This window comes from Sipha flava, unplaced genomic scaffold (assembly GCF_003268045.1).
Source record: "Sipha flava isolate LNK unplaced genomic scaffold, YSA_version1 227_pilon_pilon, whole genome shotgun sequence".
NCBI classification, from domain to species: domain Eukaryota; kingdom Metazoa; phylum Arthropoda; class Insecta; order Hemiptera; family Aphididae; genus Sipha; species Sipha flava.
Window position 1 is genome coordinate 479,422 of NW_020272863.1, and position 9,410 is coordinate 488,831.

Consider the following 9,410-nt stretch of genomic DNA (forward strand, 5'->3'; position numbering starts at 1 on the left):
CAAATAATAACATAAAGAATGTTAATGATTTGCCACAAATTCTCAAAATACTTTTTTTAGAGTTAAATACTGCGGTTCCATTATCTCCGCATGTAGAACGCTTATTTAGGGCTGGGAGACAGTTGTTGGAAAAGAAGAGAACATAAATAACAGATAAAAATTTTAAAATTACTCTCCTCTTAAAGTTTAATGAATTTAAATAACTGTTTTAATTATTATTGTTTTGAATGAATTCTTTTCAATAGTAAAAATATTTTTATGTAAAAGTAAAATTTTAATTTGATTTAACTAAAAAGATATATCTATCTTATCTATCTATATCTTAAAATATTATTCATTTTATGTATTATTATCTTGTTACATAATTAATATTTTCATTTCTAATGATTGATATAATGATATAAACATTCAATTTAAACAACTAAACTTATTTAAGTATTTAATAACTTGTATCAATTTAATAAAATATTTTGGGATTTTTTAAGAAATGAAAAACTAATAAAATATATACTATATAGAAATACTGTATGTCATATAAAGCATAAGCATTATAATCTATAATTTAGTTTTGCGTTGTTAAGAAATAAATTACGTTAACGTAAAAAAAATTACAACTTTTTTTTAACTTGTAATTTTTTTATACGTTATCTTACTTTATTTCTTAACAACGCAAAACTAAATTATAGATTTTAATGATTAACGTTTTTTTTTTAAAGATTTTACTAACTTTTTTTTTAGTAAAAAGTTTAAAAAAAATGTATATTAACTTTTAACTTTATACTTTTTCTTATTGATGCGTATTAATTTAACTTAACTGAGTTAATAAAAATCTAACCAAGAACTAAGCCCAGCCTTGAAAAACGAACAGTTACTGTCATAAACTAAGATTATTAGGCAAATCAATAAAATAGTTTCTTATAATAAGTTAAATATTTATGGTATTAAATAAAATACATTTTTCCTAAAAACACGTTATCGAATATAACTATAAAAATATATGACTATATAATTTTGATTTCTCTCATTTTTACAATTTTAACAATAAATAAATAAATGTTTACTATTTATTCATACTAGATGTATGTAATTATATAATATATGAATGATGTTGTGGGTTTATGTGAAATAACAGAATAATTTCTATAAATAATTACACAAATTCTGAGTCAAAAAAATACTTTAAAAATAGTTTGATTCGTTATTTAAAATTTCCGATTGGAATAAGTTCATTCGACCGTGTACACGTTTTGTAACCAAGGATTTATTAATTGGGAACACACCCAAATCGGTATATTTTACAAAGCACACTTGTGAAGTAGAACAATTTAACTAGATACCTTTTCCGATGACCTAGCATAAGTAAAACGGATAAACGAGTATGAAAACAATCGTATTCGCCAAAAGTTGTAAAAATAAGAGTGCATATAATACCACTGTTTGGCAAGGTCAAAGTAATATATACATGCTCAAAAAAGTTAACATGCATGTTGCCAAAATAGACTACATAAATTGCGAACGTCTATAACAAGTCGATGAATAAATTATAATAGACGTAGAATTTTTTTCGGTATCGTGTTCGAGTAACAAAAGGTCATTTGAAATGTGTTCAAGCATTGAAATATTATGAATTTCTCAAACAGCGTTTTAGAACCAGATAGATCCTATTACAAAATAATTACTTACTGTAATCTTGGACGAGTTACAGAAATCGGGAGGAACACCAGGGTGGCTGTCCTTAAATTTGAAAGAAATGACACGTCATCGTGTTTGAAAATGAAGTCTGAGTGAAGCTTCGTCTACCGTTAAGTACGTAAAAGAAAAATGTTATTAAAAGAAATTTAATAATAAACATTTTATAATATTTTAAAAATTCAAATTTTAAATATTCGTAGAATAACTCGTTTGACGATATTTTTAGTTGATTTTAATTTCGTTGGCATATTATAGAAATAACCTTTTATTTAAAAATCAAGTGTACCAAGTGTATCAAGTGTAACCAGTGTACAACGACAACCTAGGAATATATGAAAATGACACAATGAAGAACTGTATAACCTGTATGGAAAACCAAATATACTCACATATATAAGATGTAAACGCCTAAAGTGGTTAGGACATGTATGGAGAGCGGATGGAGATTTATTAAAGAATGTTCTGATACGAAAAATAAATAAAAAACGTCCACTTGGAAGACCAAGAACAAGATGGAAAGACACAGCAGAAAAGGATATGAGACTAATAGATGAGGATGCAACGTTGGACTGGACTTTGAACAGAGAAAAATTGAGAGGCTTACTAGTGGCAGCGCAGGTCCTCAATGGACCGTTAAGCTGTTGATGATGATGATAATTGAATATAATAGTATTATAATATTACGTACTTTATTAATATGAACTGGTAAAAACCTCAATTTTTTCCCCCAATATTTTCAAAGAATTTATAAATCTACTGCAGTAAAAATTGTTTTCTTTGAAGGAACAACAATTTAAAATTTCTAAACCATTAATAAATTTTCGTAAGACTTTTAAAGCACTGTATCTAACTTATAATGTCTACAATATATAAATAATTTTCAACAATTATTCTAACATATTAAAAATATGAATACTTTATTACATAAATTGGCTGTTAAAATAAAATGTAAAATAGTAAAATCATAATTTTGTATTACTGAATATTATTCGAAATAATATGATAAAATATAATTAGTTTATAAAATATTTGATAAATATTGACCGATTAGTACATACAAAATATTCGCTATACATTATTTCAATATTTGCTATTTGCATAGATCATTTAACCCTATAATTTTTAATATAGAACATGCTTATGTACATATTCAATCAAAGTTATTAGTATTTACTATTTTTAATATTATATTAGTTATTATTAGTTTAAAGTTATGTTACACTACAGCAAACATTTCAAAATTACTTAAGAATATTAATTAAACAAGTTGATTTCTTTTGATGAAGTAAAACATAGCAATAATAATCGTTTTATAAAAAAAATTTCAATTAAGTTTCACTGTATGACTTTTTTGTATAAAAATTGAATATTTCACTATCTACAACCCCTATGTATCAAAACTAAAATATATGTTTATCAATTCATATTCTTGTTTCTAAAATAATTTTTAAAATAAATTTTTCTTTTTCCATTTTCAAAGAACTCAAATAAATATTCACGGTTAATTATATGCTTTATATTTTTATGTATCATAAATAATGTGTATATACAAAGTCTGTTGAATTTAAATTGTAAAGATTTTTTTATCCCGACGAAATGTTTGTATGATGAGCTTGATAAAACATTTCTCAAAATTATAGGGCACCACGACCATCGTGATCACAGCGGTTATAATTGTTTTAATATGTATTTATTATTTATATTGAAAACCAGCGATGACATTCGTTGTCCATTGAAATGTTTTATTTTTTCGCTTCCGATAGAACGCGGAAGAGATTCTAACTCCTTTAGATACCAAAGCGATGCAGTGGCATGTGTTAGACATTGATTATGATACACATACTAATAATATGATACGGTCAATGGCAGTAAAAAAAAAAAGAAAAAATTCACATTTCCCGATCAAATAAATTTATCGTGTGCTCTCGAATCACGTGCAGGATTTCTTCGGAACGAGAAAACCGTAAGGACAATCGTAGCTTACCGAAGAAAACGTACAGAGGACCGAAAATCGGTTCGAATTGGGTTTGGCTCAATCGTTGGTGATCGAGAAGAGGGATGCCTGCAGCGCAATGAAGACGCCATGAGATCGTTATTATTATTATTATTGTTATTGTTGTTGTTGTAATTGTTATCATTATTGCTACTGTTGTTATTATCGTCACTATAATTATTATCATTATCATCTTCCGGTTTCTGTATACATATCTTTGTACGTAATGTTACTCACCCTCGAACAGGCTCTCGTCCGACGTGTGCGCGTCTTCGTTAGAACGTGGGTGCAATGGCACGCACGAAATGCACAGATCGACCTCATCCCCTTCCGGTAAAGCACGGCAATAAATACCAATAGACCCGTTCCGCAACCACTGTAAAAGTGACGAGATAAGTTGCGATGTCCACAGTTTACACGACGATGTCGCTGGTTACTCCCAGCTGACCCTCCCCCTTCCCCTAGCCACCGGCCGGCAACGTATGGGTGGTCATTATTTCCACCGAAAATGCAATTTTCGTTTCCGTCAAAACGAAAAAGGTTCGATTTCCCACCTATACCATTGAGATGAAGCCCGAGAACCTCTGAGTACATCTGCAGTGCTATCGATCATCGAAGTTTATCGGGATAAGCCATTTGATATTAAATATATAATTGATTTTACGCGTAGTAATTCATACTTGTTATGAATAAAAATAAATCAATCTAATCTATATCACGTTACATTTTTAAACGTTTTAATTTTGAATTTTAAAAACAATACAAACATTCAAATTAACAGTTGCAATAATTTCGAGAATGGTATTTTTAAAAAAGTTATGAGGAGCGTAAACAAAAAAATATACTATGGAGAAGTTTTAGATTGTACACTTTCATACTCATATAATCTATAGGCCACTTTTACTATATAAAAACATATTTAATCATTTTCCTGAATATCGGTGGGGGAAGGATAGTCACCTAAATCCCCCCTCTTACACGCCTGGCAACAATTATTTAAAGTTATATATAATCTGTAGCATTGTTAGAAATATTAGACTATTAAGATGGGTTAACCTAACCTAACTATAAACGACGGGTTAACCAATATATTCAATATATTAATTATAACCAACTTAATTGAATTCAGATTCAAATTTTTTAACCTTTATCCGAAAATCAAGTTAAACAATTCGTTGGGAGTCAATGAGAATCGCCTTCTTTTGGTTGCTTCCTGGTAACTCTTAATAGTTCTCAAACACTAATTTAGACATGTAGGTAGAAATAGGTTTGGCTAAAACGAAAATCGAACGTTTTTCGTTTCGGCGGAAATGATACTTAACGGAAACGAAAATTAAGTTGTTTGGCGGAAACAAACCGACGCCCTTACGTGCACCGTGTACGCGACGAAGGGAGAACACGTATTAACGACACGGCAGCGTCCGGACGAGTAAAACGGAGAATATATTATCGTATCAGTTTTGCGTTTCGGCGACGGTCGAAAGTCGTGGCACGCAGTTCTCCGGAGTCGACTGGACTCGAGCCAGATGCACGCACGAGCAACACGCACACCCGCACTCGTGTCACGCGTTTGGCAAACGATTCGCACAAGTCGAACGGGTCGAATTCGGTCGCGTCCAATAGCGAATGTGCCTAATGATGCCTTCCCTCCGCGATGCTGCAGTTATCTAAGGATCTTCGGAAAACCGACCTACGCGTTGTTCAACTCTGCATATATTCTACCGATGTGATATCGATGAACAATAACCGTTACGACGCTCGTAAACAATACAATTGTGTGCCGTTAACGTATACCCATAATGTAACTAGTGTAATCATTGCATTTCCGTTTAATGTAAATGCTAAATATACGTGTACACGTATTGTATATTTTTCCCGATCAGACCGCTCGTACAAAATTATTACCGTCATTCGAACCAAACCGATAAAATCACAGTTCAAAGCCGTATGTTTATTATATTTATTTACATTTTTTTTTTTTTTGTCGAATATTTTTTTAATTCGAATCTACTACACAGTCCCGTCATATTGTTATGGTAAATGATTACCTCCAAACTAAAATTTACGTTTACTTGTGTTCGATAATTTATTCAACATTAAATATCCAACGAGGTAAGATCCCGAATATTTATGATTCGTTAAAAAAAAAAATTACCATCCGAGCTTTTCTCAAACGAGTAAAACAAAAATTACAACAAAAAAACGTTGGTCCATTTATCGCTACTTTTGAATTATTGCATAACTGTTTCAGCCAATTCATATTAGTAAGCATTCTTTATCGTTTGGTTCAGAACAATAGAAACACTTTATTATTTTAATGCAATCCAAATAATTTTTGTGTACAATATGATTTTTTAATAAATTATTAAATTATTTTTGAAAAGTATAGTTCAACAAGCGATATATTGTCGTATACGTAATTTTCAGTATATATATTTATACCTCAGGTAGTATACGAGGTCGTATAGTTAAATAGAATAACACCAAAGTAAACAAACGTATAACAATTTGAGAACCTTTTATTAAAACACACAATTTAAACCCCGTTTTTAAATAGCGTATATCGCAGCACAATCGTTCTTGGCGTTTTCTAGTTGGGTCACGAAGACCCTTATTTAGTCTAGTTAGTGCCCAGTGCTTTTCAGTTAGTACACTAGTTGGGTCCCACGATTTTAAAAATACTACTCTAGTTGGGTACATACAAAAAAATAAATGTCGCTTCTCATTTTTACAGACTTAGGACTGTTAGTTATCTATAAATTAGAACACAGGTATAATTTTTTTTTTAAAGATTCTAATATATGTTATACAATTATTTATTGAAAATTAGAATACTAGTATATGGTAAACAAGTAAATTAAATGGTTAAAAAATTTAAAAAATTACACAATTGGTAAAAATATAAATGATAGAGCTTTTACAAACTCAAATCTATTGATTTTTTAACATTATCAATCGTATCAATACTTGTAAGCTACAAATTTTATTGTCACAGTGGTCGGACCAAACTAGTATATTATGATTTGTAAGAGAGGACATGTTATGAATGAGGGGTTTTATTTGGTTTGTTAATTTTTATTGGAAACTTTTGTAGTGGCTTTTTGCAAACTCATTTACTGATTGTATTTTTATGTCATTATGGAGGACTGCATTTGTTATGTACCGTGGAGCACTGGTGACAAGTTTTAGGATAATTGATTGAAAGGTTTGAATTTGGCGAATGTTTGTGGGTTTAGATGGGCCCCAAATTTGGATACCATATAACCATATTGGCCCGATGATTACTTTGTATAGGAGTAATTTGTTTTTGAGACTCAAGTTTAATTTTAGTAGAGGTCTACGTTTATGGAGACAAAAGTTTAGTTATTTTCGTTTTGGTTTGGTGTGGTTTGACTAGGTCAACCTTTTATCCAGAGTGATACCTAAGTATTTGGTGGACTGATATGAATTAAGAATTTACTTTTTTACCGATAGTAATTTTTTAAATATGATGATAGTTAAAATGTACCAACACTAAAAATGTTTAGTTTACTACCATTTACCTTACTGAATCAAATAATTATTTCATTTATATTATATTCTTATGAGTATGAAAAAATTCAGTATATTATATATGTTTTATATAGTTAATATATAATTCAAATTCAAAATAAACATTTAAAATTAATTTAAATTTGGCATACAATATATATTTACAATAAAATATATTTATCAATACTTGTCGGTTACTTCGTAAGTAAATAATTTGTTAACTTTGAATACTTTTATATTCTTTTATAATATCGAAAAACGTCATTAGCAGATAATGTACACTCTTCAAAGCTATATATACCAGCAAATAAAAAACAATTCATTTGTAGAAAAATTTCAATTTTAAATAAAGATCAATCAGTTTTTTTCTTGATTCAAATTATTTTTGTCTATTTATTTTAAAAACTCTTTTTGCGTGTACTTTTAGTATCGATAATATGAATAAATTATAATATTATGTATTACGGCATTATTATTTTAGATGTATATCTATCAAAAAATATATAGAAAAATGAAAAGTACTTAATATAACATATACATTTTAAAAAAAAAATGTTATGATTATGATATTTTTATGCGTTAACATGAAATTAACTTTATTCTCCCATATTAATAATTAAATAATAAGAGTGAATATATTTATTTTTTTTTATTGATCTTTAATCTTCAACTACAATAATTATTAGCTAGGTAGTAATTACAATAATGCTACATTTTTTACAAAAATTTTTTTTTATATGTATTGATGTTCCTAATTTTCTAGAATTAATTTATATAAACACGATTGTTTTAGAAAATTTATAATTTTATCGTTTTCTTCTAACTGTGGTTCTAGGCTTTGGTGTGGTTGGTCAGGTATGTTGTTTTCACTTATTTGTGTTCCATATAACGATCTTCTTATAGTTAAAAGGCCTTTCAAGACCATCCCATCTCACCCACTTTTCCTCCATTCTTTTCTATCCATTGCTCTTTCTTTCTAATTCTCTCTACATAACGATTGCACATCCTTTTAGACTAAGTCTTCCCACCTTATTTTGAGTATTCCAAACGGTCTATACCCACACGAGTTTTGTTCCATCACTGCTTTAACCAATTCATTTTGTCTCCTTCAGGCATAACCTGCCCATTGTAGTCATGAAATATTTATCAACTCTGTTATGATTGTGTTTAGGAATAACAATTCGAGCTCTGTATTTTTTCTTCTTCTCCATTCTCTACTGGTGTTGTCCTTAACTGGTCCGAAAATGTTCCTCAATTTTTTTTCTTTCCGGTATTAAAAATGTATTTTCGTCAGATTTCCTTAATGGCCAGGTTTCTGCTCCGTACAGAATTATTGGGTGGATTAGTGTAACTTATAATTGCTTTTTTAGATCTTTAGATAATATTCGGGAGCCTAATATCGTTGCTAACCCATAGTAACATTTATTGCCTGTATATATTCTAGCTTCCACTTCACTGGTTATTTCATTATGTAATGTTACTATTGTTCCGAGATACTTCAATTGTTGGACTTTGTTGAAGTTATATTTTCCAATATTCAATGTATTAGTAGGTGGATAAAATTACTTTCTACTAACATACATATATACTGTTTTTCCTACATTACACCATAGCCCTACTTTCGCTGAGGTTTTTTCTAATTTAAGGAATACATCCGTACTAACGATATTCAATAAAAAAATGTTTTATTGTTATTTAAGTACTACAGATTAAAATAACAATTTTATTTAATAATTTAACTGTATTTGTAAATAGAATTATTTAGTTAAATAATTATTGATGAATTAAGTGATTCGAAAAAGTTATAATATTCCTTACCGAAGATCTAAAATTTAATTTTAGAGTTTAAAAAGTTCTTAGTTATTATTATTATTATTATTATTATTATTATTTAACATCGTCAGCAATTATTGTAAAATGAACAGTTAAGTACAGTTATAAAATGAACCAGTACTGACCCAAAAAGTAAGCTTGAAAAATAAAATAAATAATAATCGATTGAGAAGCTTTTGGTTCTCTAAAACTTGTTTGATGTTTTTCAGATTGTTAGATGTTTGTATATATAATATCGAAAAGTTACATAGAGAAGTTTGGAAATCCTTTATTTTTATTGAATATCATATAAAATAATATGTAACGATTAGAGAAAAAATAACACTGGATTATGAACTGTATACATTAAAGATTAAAATAA